The sequence below is a fragment of the Mesoplodon mirus genome, assembly GCF_964341445.2.
Source record: "Mesoplodon mirus genome assembly, chromosome: 11".
Lineage (NCBI taxonomy): Eukaryota > Metazoa > Chordata > Mammalia > Artiodactyla > Ziphiidae > Mesoplodon > Mesoplodon mirus.
The window spans coordinates 66,161,485-66,174,002 of record NC_138987.1 but is presented as its reverse complement, the minus strand read 5'-3'; the positions used below and the strand labels follow the sequence as shown (position 1 = coordinate 66,174,002).

Here is a 12,518-nt window from a genome sequence, read left to right as displayed (position 1 = left end):
CCTCATATTTTTCCTTGAAATGTCTCACGAAGTCCTCTCTCCTGGCCCAGTGGTACTACCCTGACCTAGGCCCTCTTTGCCTCAGGACAGACCTCTGTGAGCCCCTTAAATTCTGGTGCTTCCTTTTCGCGGTGCACCTGCAGAATGCGTCAGCATCAGTGCTCCCTCAGCCCGGCTCTCAGCACTTTCAGGGGCGGAGGCATCTCATTACTTCTCATGCCCCAAGGCAGCAAACTGGGGCTCCTGGTCTGCCTTGCTGGACTCCAGAACCTCACCCTGACCTGAACCTAGCCCTCAAGGTCGGCCTTAATCAGGTCACTGTCCACATGGGCCTCCATATATATATATATATATATATTTCTCTTTTCACCTGCATTGCCTATTAGTTGCTCCCTTTTCGCAGAATATTCTTTCTTTCAATCCACCATTGCCCAAGCACGTGGACAGTCACAGACAATATGATGAATGCTGCAGTCAGGGTGGGCACAGGGGGCAGTGGGAGCTTCCAGGAGGAGGTGACAGTTAAGGTGATTACTCAAAGACAGGCGCGGGGGAGGCGGAGGGGGAGGGATAGTCGTGGTCTGCTGTGAGCTGCAAACATTGTAGTTTCGTGTGGATGGGATTTGGGGTAAGAGATGGAATGTGGAGAGAGAATCAGAGCCTGCAAACGCGGGCTCATAGCCTGGAGTCAGCCTGCAGGGCAGGTTGTTAGGCTGGTAAAAGACAGTGATCAGATTTTGTGTTTTTTTGAAAAACTCAGGTTCCAGAGTGTAGGAGTGCATTCCTGAGCCTGGTGTCCATCAGGGCAAGCTTTCCCTCCAGCGCTGGGTGGAGTGTGGGGGGTGTTAGAGCGTGGACTCTGATCCCAGCTGCATCGTTTAAGAGATGGTAACCTGGATTCGTTACCCTCTCCGTCCCTCATTTTCCTCTTGTAAAATGGGGATAGTAACCACACCTCATAGGGTGGTTATTCATAGGAATGTAGTAAGGATTAAATGAGCGAATATTTGTGAAGCATTTAGAATATCGCCTGTCAAATGATGGGAAGGGTGCTCTAGGCCCGTAACTGGCTGTGTCTGTGCCTTTGTGGTCTTTTAGACTCTAATAGCTGAGCTGGCATCTGAGTGTGTGGTGAGCCCGCTTTGTCGTTATTTCCCCACGTAGTGTATCACTCACTTGAAGTTCCTGCCATAGGAGGACAGTGAAGATTTTGAAATCTCTTGATGGGCTTGGTTTTATCTAGTTCAAAGGCTTTCAAAATTTTATTTTAAACTGTCAAATTCTTTTATCCAAAATCTTTTGCAAAACCTTGATGTTTATAACTGATGAAACTGTGCTGCTCTGGTTGGAATAATAGTCATAGGGGCTCATCACTTCAACAGCCACTAACCTTCTCTTTCCTAAGGTACCTGTTCAGAACTAAGGAACACAGTTTGGATACCACTGGTCTGGTCAGTTTAGGGAGATGTAAATGACTCATCCAAGGTCATACAGTGAACCCATGGCAGATTTGGGACTAGAATGTAGGTCTCCTGATGGCTTAGCAGCCCCCTTTCCATTAGACCAGGGGTTCTCAACTGTGACTGCTTGTTAGAACCCCCTGGGAAGCATTAAAGAAGACGAATGGTGGGGTGCCACCTTCAGAGACACTGCTTTTAATGGGTCTGGGCTTGGCCCCTGCATCAACCTGTGCTGGATTTTTTCAGCCTACACTTGATTTGTGGAAAGAAACTTTCTTTGTGGAAAAAATTATGTCTTACATGTTTTAGCTGTGAAAATTATTAATTGCGTTTAAAAAATTTGCTGTCCCAGGCTTTCTAGCACTATGCAGAGGTGTTCTCAAAAGGAGACTGTTGAGCCCTTCTGAGCCCCACGTCAGAAGTCCCTCAACCAAGCTGCCTCGTGACTGTTTAAAAATTCCCCAGATATGTTGTCAGCTGGTGGTGGTTTCGGTAGCTGCAGAATGCTCTGAGTTGTCGAAGGAAATGGTTGGATTACTTGTCAGAAAAATTACAGAGTTGCTTTTTTAAAATGTAGCATTCCATGGCAGTGTGGCTCGTTATTTCATGGGGCTTGATCTTCTTTGATTCAAATCATGACTCTGGAAACATGATAAAGTTTGGTGTCACAGAATCTGTGCCCAGACACTGACATGACTGCTGCTAACCCATCCCTCGCCTGCCCCTGCTGCAGCTTCCTCAGAGGTGTTTGCTGGGTTTTAATTTAATCAGGTATAGAAGGACTGTGTGCATAGGTTTCACTCAGGTGGCCGTGGGCCCTTTGGGGAATTGGATGTGATGAGCAAGGAATCCTTTCCTTTTGCCACTTTTCCCTATTTGTGGGGATGTAATATGGCAATATGTACTTTACTAATGCAGCAAGTAACAGGAGCTAGCGGTGGGGTTGGCAATCCTTGCAAAGTAGTGATGAGCATATATGATAATTCAAAATGTGCAGACGGACAATGCTATTTCTATTGGCGACCAAGTCACAGATACTGCTAATACCGCTGTGTGGTGTTGCCTTACATTCACGATACGGGGAAATGACAAATTTCAGAGGTCTGTGGAAATAAAGATGGATTCATGTGAATTCTATCCACAGATGCCCTGAATTAAGAACATTTTCTTGGGGGTTCAGGTTCATTCCCAGTGGATATCCACTTCTACCTACTTCAGATTATTTTCTGTGCTTGTGCCTTACTTATGTGGGCTCCTTCTTCCTGCCACGTGTGCCCCAAGTCCCAGGATACTATGTTCCCATGCTTCTCCACGTGCCCAGCTCTTGTTACAGAATCTCACAACAGTGGCTCATCAAAATGTCATGAAGCCCATATAACAGCTTGTCCAGGGCCTGTGCAGCATCCCGAGCCAGACCTCAAGGGCCCAGGCTCCTTCTGACCTCCTGCCCCACACCCTGGGCTGCAGCTTTCAGCCTTTTTGGCAAGAGGGTTATGCTACCTCCAGGAGTCACTACTGTGACCCAGGCAGGAAGAAAGGGGGAAGGATAAAGGGGAAAAGACCAGGCCCATTGATTTGTCCTTTTTGTCAAGAAATCTGTAAGTTTCCTAGAAGTGTCCACCCAGGACACTTCTTCTTGCAGCTCATTGCCCAGAGTGAGGCTATGTGACCCACAGAGCTGCAAGGGAGTCTGGGATGTATTTTTAGTGGATATGTTGCTGGCCCAAACAGAATCAGTAGTGAGGAGGAAGGGAGGGTAGACCCTGGATGAGCGTCTACCAGAATCAGCCCCATCACCTGAGCCTCCTGGTGCTTTCCTCTCCTGGGCTGCCATATCACCTCTCAATCCATCCAAATTCTACTTGTCCTGTCTTCAAGGTCCACCTCTCCCCCACTTCCCCAGCCCACACTGGTCTATCCTTCTTAAACATTGAACTTGCAGGATTAGCAGAGGCATGAGAGTCTTCTAAAGAGGTTCCCTCACCCCCGCCATTTTGGTGAAGAAATGAAGCCCAGAAAATAACTTACCTGAGATCATATTGTGATGGTAATGATAACAGCGCCCCCAATGCCACACACGCACGCACATACGCACACACGCGCACACCATGCACACGCATACACGTGCACGCACACAGCAATGCACACGCGCACACACACACACACACACGCCCAGTTGCTCCAAATGTGTTACTTAGCTACTGACTAGGCATAAATTACCACTTAACCTTCCCAGTACCCCTCCGCCATAAGGTAGCTATCACCTGCCTTTTAGTTCCTAGGAGACCATGGCACAGAGGTGTTAAGCAACAGGGACGTCCAGCTCTAGAGTGACCCAGACAGGGTCCAGGGCCTGGACTGCCTTCCTCTCCTTGCTCTCTCTCCCACTCAGCTGATTGGTACTGAAGATGCCATTTGAGTCCAGGTCTTCTAATCCTTCGGTCATTGTTTTTTCCACTTAACTTTCCTCTGAGATAATGTGCTTGTTCCTTCTCTTTATGGTGCTTTTAGTCATTCACAAGTGTTTCTTCCTGCCTGGATTTGAGTGTCTTATTAGGGTGGTATTTACCTCCTAACTGACATCTTCACTTTCACCCTTTATTCCGTCCTAATCCTCACAGCGTATCTTGAATGACCTTTTTTTTTTTTAATCTTCATTGGAATATAATTGCTTCACAATACTGTGTTAGCTTCTGTTGTGCAACAAAGTGAATCAGCCATATGCAAACATATATCCCCATATCTCCTCCCTCTTGAGCCTCCCTCCCACCCTCCCTATCCCACCCCTCTAGGTGGTCACAAAGCACTGAGCTGATCTCCCTGTGCTATGTGGCTGCTTCCCACTAGCTATCTATTTGACATTCAGTAGTGTATATATGTCAATGCTACTCTCACTTTGCCCCAGCTTCCCCCTCCCACCCCGTGTCCTCAAGTCCATTTTCTATGTCTACCTCTTTATTCCTGCCCTGCAACTAGGTTCATCAGTACCTTTTTTTTTTTTTTTAGATTCCATATATAACTGTTAGTATACGGAATTTGTTTTCCTCTTTCTGACTTACTTCACTCTGTATGACAGACTCTAGGTCCATCCACCTCACTACAAATAACTCAGTTTCGTTTCCTTTTATGGTTGAGCAATATTCCATTGTATATATGTACCACATCTTCTTTATCCACTCATCTGTCGATGGACACTTAGGTTGCTTCCATGCCCTGGCTATTGTAAATAGAGCTGCAAGGAACATTGTGGTACATGACTCTTTTTTGTTTGTTTGTTTGTTTGTTTTTGTGGTACGCGGGCCTCTCACTGTTGTGGCCTCTCCCGTTGTGGAGCACAGGCTCCGGACGTGCAGGCTCAGTGGCCATGGCTCACGGGCCTAGCCGCTCCGCGACATGTGGGATCTTCCCGGACCAGGGCACAAACCCGTGTCCCCTGCATCGGCAGGCAGACTCTCAACCACTGCGCCACCAGGGAAGCCCGGTTCATGACTCTTTTTGAATTACAATTTTCTCAGGGTATATGCCCAGTAGTGGGATTGCTGGGTCATATGGTATTTCTATTTTTAGTTTTTTAAGGAACCTCCATACTGTTCTCCATAGTGGCTGTATCAATTTACATTCCCACCAACAGTGCAGGAGGGTTCCCTTTTCAGCACACCCTTTCCAGCATTTATTGTTTATACATTTTTTGATAATGGCCATTCTGACCATTTTCATTGTAGTTTTGATTTGCATTTCTCTGATAATTAGTGATGTTGAGCATCTTTTCATGTGCCTCTTGGCCATCTATATGTCTTCTCTGGTGAAATGTCTATTTAGGTCCTCTGTCCATTTTTTAATTGAATTGTTTGTTTTTTTGGTATTGAGCTCCATGAGCTGTTTGTATATTTTGGAGATTAACCCTTTGTCTGTTGTTTAACTTGCAAATATTTTCTCCCATGCTGAGGGTTGTCTTTTCGCCTTGTTTATGGTTTCCTTTGCTGTGCAAAAGCTTTAAAGTTAATTAGGTCCCATTTGTTTATTTTCATTTTTATTTCCATTACTCTAGGAGATGGGTCAGAAAAGATCTTGCTGTGGTTTAAGTCAAAGAGTGTTTTTCCTGTGTTTTCCTCTAAGAGTTTTATAGTGTCCTGTCTTATATTTAGGTCTTTAATCCATTTTGAGTTTATTCTGTGTATGGTGTTAGGGAGTGTTCTAATTTCATCCTTTTACATGTAGCTGTCCAGTTTTCCCAGCACCACTTATTAAAGAGACTGTCTTTTCTCCATTGTTCCTGCCTCCGTTGTCATAATTAGGTGACCATATGTGCGTGGGTTTATCTCTGGGCTTTCTATCCCGTACCATTGATCTATATTTCTGTTTTTGTGCCACTACCATAGTGTCTTGATTACTGTAACTTTGTAATATAGTTTGAAGTCAGCGAGCCTGATTTGTCCAGCTCCCTTTTTCTTGCTCAAGTTTGCTTTGGCTATTTGAGGTCTTTTGTGTTTCCATACGAATTGTAAAATTTTTGTTCTAATTCTGTGAAGAATGCCATTGGTAGTTTGATAGGGATTGCATTGAATCTGTAGATTGCTTTGGGTAGTATAGTCATTTTCACAATATCGATTCTTCCAGTCAAAGAGCATGGTATATTTCTCCATCTGTTTGTGTCATCTTTGATGTATTTCATCAGTGTTTTATAATTTTCTGAGTACAGGTCTTTCTCCTCCTTAGGTAGGTTTATTCCTAGGTATTTTATTCTTTTTGTTGTGATGGCAAATGGGATTGTTTCATTAATTTCTCTTTCTGATTTTTCCTTGTTAGTGTATAGGAATGCCAGAGATTTCTGTGCATTAATTTTGTATCCTGCAACCTTACCAAATTCATTGATTAGTTCTAGTAGTTTTTTGGTTGCATCTTTAGGATTTTCTGTGTATAGTATCATGTCATCTGCAAACAGTGACAGTTTTACTTTTTCTGTTCCAATTTGTATTCCTTTTATTTCTTTTTCTTCTCTGATTGCTGTGGCTAGGACTTCCAAAACTATGTTGGATAAGAGTGGCGAGAGTGGATATCCTTGTCTTGTTCCTGATATTAGTGGAAATGCTTTCAGTTTTTCACCATTGAGAATGATGCTTGTTGTGGGTTTGTCATATATGGTCTTTATTATGTTGAGGTAGGTTCCCTCTATGCCCATTTTCTGGAGAGTTTTTATCATAAATGGGTGTTGAATTTTGTCAAAAGCTTTTTCTGCATCTATTGAGATGATCATATGGTTTTTATTCCTTAATTTGTTAACGTGGTATATCACATTGATTGATTTGTGCATATTGAAGAATCTTTGCATCCCTGGGATGAATCCCACTTGATCATGGTGTATGATTCTTTTAATATATTGTTGGATTCTGTTTGCAAGTATTTTATTCAGGATTTTGGCATCTATGTTCATAAGTGATATTGGTCTATAATTTTCTTTTTTTGTGTGATATCTTTATCTGGTTTTATTATCAGGGTGGTGGTGGCTTCGTAGAATGAATTTGGGAGTGTTCCTCCCTCTGCAGTTTTTTGGAAGAGTTTGAGAAGGATCGGTGTTAGCTCTTCTCTAAATGTTTGTTAGAATTCGCCTGTGAAGCCATCTGGTCCTGGACTTTTGTTTGTTGGAAGATGTTTACTTACAGTTTCAATTTCATTACTTGTGATAGGTCTGTTTATATTTTCTAATTTTTCCTAGTTCCATCTTGAAAAATTGTACCTTTCAAAGAATTTGTCCATTTGTTCGTGGTTGTCCATTTTATTGGCATATAGTTGTTTGTAGTAGTCTCTTATAATCCTTTGTATTTCTGTGGTGTCAGTTGTGATGTCTCCTTTTTCATTTCTAATTTTATTGGTTTATGTCCTCTCCCTTTTTTTCTTGATGAGTCTGGGTAAGGGTTTGTCAATTTTGTTTATTTTCTCAAAGAACCAGCTTTTAGTGTTATTGATCTTTGCTATTGTTTTCTTCATTTCTATTTTGTTTATTTCTGCTCTGATCTTAATGATTTATTTCCTTCTAACTTTGGGTTTTCTTTGTTCTCTTTCTCTAGTTGCTTTAGGTGTAGTGTTAGATTGTTTATTTGAGATTTTTCTTGTTTCTTGAGGTGAGATTGAATTGCTATAGCTTCCATCTTAGAACTGCTTTTGCTGCATCCCATAGGTTTTAGGTCATTGAGTTTTCGTTGTCATTTGTTTCTATGTATTTTTTTATTTCTTCTTTGATTTCTTCAGTGATCTCTTGGTTATTTAGTAGTGCACTGTTTAGGCTCCATGTATTTGTGGTTTTTACAGTTTTTTTCCTATAACTGATTTCCAGTCTCATAGCGTTGTGGTCAGAAAAGATGCTGGATATGATTTCAATTTTCTTAAATTTTCTGAGGCTTGATTTGTGACCCAAGATGTGATCTATCCTGGAGAATGTTCCATGTGCGCTTGAGAAGAAAGTGTACTCTGCCACTTTTGGGTGGAATGTCCTTTAAATATCAATTAAATCTATCTGGTCTATTGTGTCATTTAAAGCTTGTGTTTCCTTGTTTATTTTCTGTTTGGATGATCTGTCCATTGGTGTAAGTGGGGTGTTAATATCCCCTACTATTATTGTGTTACTGTTGATTCCCCCTTTCATGGTTGTTAGCATTTGCCTTATGTATTGCGGTGCTCCTATGTTGGGTGCATAAACATTTATAATTGTTATATCTTCTTCTTGGATTGATCCCTTGATCACTGTGTAGTGTCCTCCCTTATCTCTTGCAACAGTCTTTATTTTAAAGTCTATTTTATCTGATACAAGTATTGCTACTCCAGCTTTCTTTTGATTTCCATTTGCATGGAATATCTTTTTCCATCTCTTCACTTTCAGTCTGTATGTGTCCCTAGGTCTGAAGTGGGTTTCTTGTAGACAGCATATATATGGGTTTTGTTTTTGTGTCCTTTCAGCCAGTCTGTGTCTTTTGGTTGGGGCATTTAATCCATTTACATTCAAGGTTATGATCGATATGTATGTTCGTATTACCATTTTCTTAATTGTTTTGGGTTTGTTTTTGTGGGTCTTTTTCTTCTCTTGTGTTTCCTGCCTAGAGAAAATTCTTTAGCATTTATTGTAAATCTGGTTTGGTGGTGCTGAATTTTCTTAGCTTTTGCTTGTCTGAAAAGCTTTTGATTTCTCCATCAAATCTGAATGAGATCCTTGCTGGGCAGAGTAATCTTGGGTGTAGGTTTTTCTCTTTCATCACTTTTTAAGTATATCCTGCCACTCCCTTCTGGCCTGCAGAGTTTCTGCTGAAAAATCAGCTGATAACCTTATGGGGATTCCTTTGTATGTTATTTTTTGTTTTTCCCTTGCTGCTTTTAATATTTTCTCTTTGAATTTAATTTTTGTTAGTTTGATTAATATGTGTGTTGGTGTGTTTTATCCTGTATGGGACTGTCTGTGCTTCCTGGACTTGGGTGACTATTTCTTTTGCCATGTTAGGGAAGTTTTCCACTGTAATCTGTTCAAATATTTTCTCAGACTCTTTCTTTTTCTTTTTTTAAAATTTATATTTAAATTTTTCTATACAGCAGGTTCTCAGACCCTTTTTTTTCTCTTCTTCTTCTGGGACCCTTATAATTCGAATGTTGGTGCACTTAGTGTCCCATAGGTCTCTGAGATTGTCTTCAATTCTTTTCATTCTTTTTTCTTTATTCTGCTCCTCGGCAGTTATTTCCACCATTTTGTCTGCCAGGTCCCTTATTTGTTCTTCTGCCCCAGTTATTCTGTTATTGATTCCTTTTAGTGTGTTTTTCATTTCAGTTATTGTGTGGTTCATCTCTGTTTGTTTGTTCTTTAGTTCTTCTAGGTCCTTGTTAAACGTTTCTTGTATTTTCTCCATTCTATTTCCAAGATTCTGGATCATCTTTACTATCATTACTCTGAATTCTTTTTCAGGTAGATTGCGTATTTCCTCTTCATTTATTTGGTCTTATAGGTTTTTACCTTGCTCCTTCAACTGTGACATATGTTTTTGCTGTCTCTCTTTTTTTTTTTTCCATTTTTTAATGAGTGGGATTGTGTTCCTATCTTACTGGTTCTTGGGCCTGAGGCTTCCAACACTGGAGTTTGTAGGCTGTTGGTTAGAGCTGGGTCCTGGTTCTGAGATGAGAACCTCTGGGAGACCTCACTCTGATGAATATTCCCTGGGGTCTTAAGTTCTCTGTTAGTCCAGTGGTTCAGACTTAGAGCTCCCACCGCAGGAGCTTTGGCCCAACCCCCGGCTCATGAACCAAGATGCCGCAAGCTGCACAGGGTGGCAAAAAAGAAAAAAAAAAAAGGAGAACAATAACAAAGTAAAAAATAAAATTAGATGAGGAAACTAACAGATATGTTAGAAAAAATATAAAAATAAAAATGTAGATGAAATAACAACCGGAAGGTAAAACAGAACCACAGTAGTAAGAAAGAGGAGGAGAAAAAAAAAAATGAGGTGGAAAAGGCCTTGGCTGTGGAGGGCGGGGCCTAAGCAAGGGAGGGATTTGGGTGGTGGGCAGGGCCTATGCTTAGGACCCACAGGGCTGGAAAAGGCCCTGGGAACTGTGGGGGGTGGGGCTTAGCCTCAACAGAAGGGGCCCAGGCTTGCCTCCTGCCTCTGGTCTCAGAGGGCAGGGGACCTCACCTGGGAGCCCAGCAGGCTTCCTGGGCTCGAGTGGGTGGGGCAAACGCCCTCCTCTCCTGCTCCTCTGGTCCCAGAGGTCCCCTCCCACCTACCTCTCCTGGTCTTCCTGGCCTCCCTCCTATGCCCCCAGGGCCTATGCGGCCTGGAGGGGCCCTGGAGGGCCGGGGACCAGCCTAGGAGCTCAGCAGGCTCCCTGGGCCCAAGTGGGTGGGGCACACGTCCTCTGCTCCTCTCCTGCTCCTTGGGTCCCAGAGGGCCCCTCCCTACTGCCTCTCCTGTTCTCTCTCAGCCTCTCTGCTATGCCCCCAGGACCAACCCGGTCCAGAGGGGACTTCTGAGGGCATAGGACCCGGCCTGAGAGCTGGGCAGACTTCCCCAGCCAGTTGGGCAGGGGAAACGCTGGCACGCTCCGCCCTGATCCAAGCCCCTGAGGGTCCCTCCAGGCACTGGATGGTTCCCAGAACCCCTTCCTGCTCTCAGACACACCTCAGGGGCACCAGTCCTGTCCAGCCTTCACTTCTCCTCCCCCTTCAGTCCCCCCATGTCCTACCGGTTCGATTGAGTGTTCTTCCCATTTCCTTGGGCATCAGGGTCCCCCACCAGCATCCGGCAGTTGTGGGGTGATGCGAATTCCGCGTCTTCCCACCGCCATCTTCTCACCTTTAGCTTGGATGATCTTTTAAAAATACAAATAAAAATACAAATGATCTTTTAAAAATACAAATCTTTTAAAAATACAAATCAATTTTCTAACTCCCACTTCAGTCAGATGCTTTCTGTTACTCTTAAGCTAAAGCCAAGATCCTTCATGTGTCCTGGAAGGACTGAGTGGTCCAACTACTACCTCCTTCTCCAGTCTCATGTCATCTCCCTCCTTTCCCGCCTCTGTTCCCTATTCAGCCACATGGCCATGGTCCAGTCTCCTCTTGACCATCACACACCTTCTACCATGGAGCCTTTGCACCTGCTGTTGCTGCTGCCTGGTGTTCTCTCCTTTCCCCTCCTTATCTTGTGAATTTCCAGTGGTCCTCAGCCTGGTCCTCATGTCCTCAGGAAGCCACTTCCAATATGCCCCCTTTGCAGGCTAGCCTCACAGCACTTTGTCCCCTCACCAGAATTATGATCTTACATTTACTTGTGTGATTATTTGATCAGTGTCTGTCTCCTCCACTGGATTCTTAAAATCAGACCCTGTCTCTATATCTTTCATCTAGTCTTTCATCCCCACTGCCTACTTCTGTGCCTGTCACAGAAAGAGTGCTCAGTAAATATTTGTTGACAGAAAAAAAAGACTATTTATCTCTAAGCATCTAGCACAAAATCGAGTAAAAACAAAGTTTTAAAGGGCACAAATAGAGTAATGGCATATGTCACCCTAAGTACACAGTATCTTCCAGCATCATTCTAAGATGGACCAAAATGGTGGTACCAGGGACTGGAGGGTGGGGGGGATAAGGAGAGATGTTGGGTAAAAGTACAAACTTGCAAGGAGTAGTTAAAAAGTCCTAGAGATATAATGCACAGTACAGTGAACATAGACAACAATATTGTATTATAATAATCAAACTTGATAGGAGATTAGATCTTAATTATTCTAACCACAAAAAAACACAATTATAGAGATGCTAGCTATTGCTATGATGGCAACTATATCGCAATATATAAATGTATCAAATAAGCATGTTGTATACCTTAAATTTATACAATGTTATAGGTCAAATACCTTCAATTAAAAAAGTAAGATAGACCAAAAGAACTTTATATAATGGCTTCAACTAAAAAAAAAGAATTCAACATTTATTGTTGCAGGCTAGATAAGCCTAGTTGTCAGTAGTGGATGTTATATGCACCTTACCTATTTAATCTCAGTATTTAATATCTTATCCCTCTAGCTACACCATAATTGAGCTGCTTTTTTTCCCCTCTCCCTATAGCTAAGATCTTAGGCATATGTGATTCAAACATGGTTTTTAAAAGTGTTCATCTTGAAATAGTCTCAAAATCAACCAGTAGGTACAAGGTCTGTGGTAGATGAGGGAACATGGGCTGCACGTAGCTTTAGGGTAGGAAGAGGAAGCCAAGATGCTGAGTGACAGCTGGAAAACTGAGGGGAGTAGGAAACATGAAGAGGAGATTTGAACTGACTGCATCTTGTGAAGGGTGGACTAGACTGGGTGTTCAAGGGAAAAACATGTTCTACAAATTCAGGATGTAGACATAAGCAGATGGGGCAATTATCTGAGAGTGTAAAAGCCCTATGAGGGGAAAATGGGTCTACTTATCTCCCCTTGAAGAGTCTGTAAAAAAGACCTAACTTCTTCCAAAGACTCCAGGTCAAACCTGCTCGGGGGTTGCAGCAGAAGGGAGGTGAGGGGTTAGCTGTTAAAACTGT

The 12,518-nt window shown here is 42.8% G+C and overlaps 1 protein-coding gene across 1 annotated transcript in view; it reads left to right on the top strand.

Moving 5' to 3' along the window:
- Positions 1 to 12,518, top strand: part of PPM1H (protein phosphatase, Mg2+/Mn2+ dependent 1H) — a 277,205-nt gene that overhangs the window by 110,324 nt on the left and 154,363 nt on the right. The window lies entirely within an intron of this gene.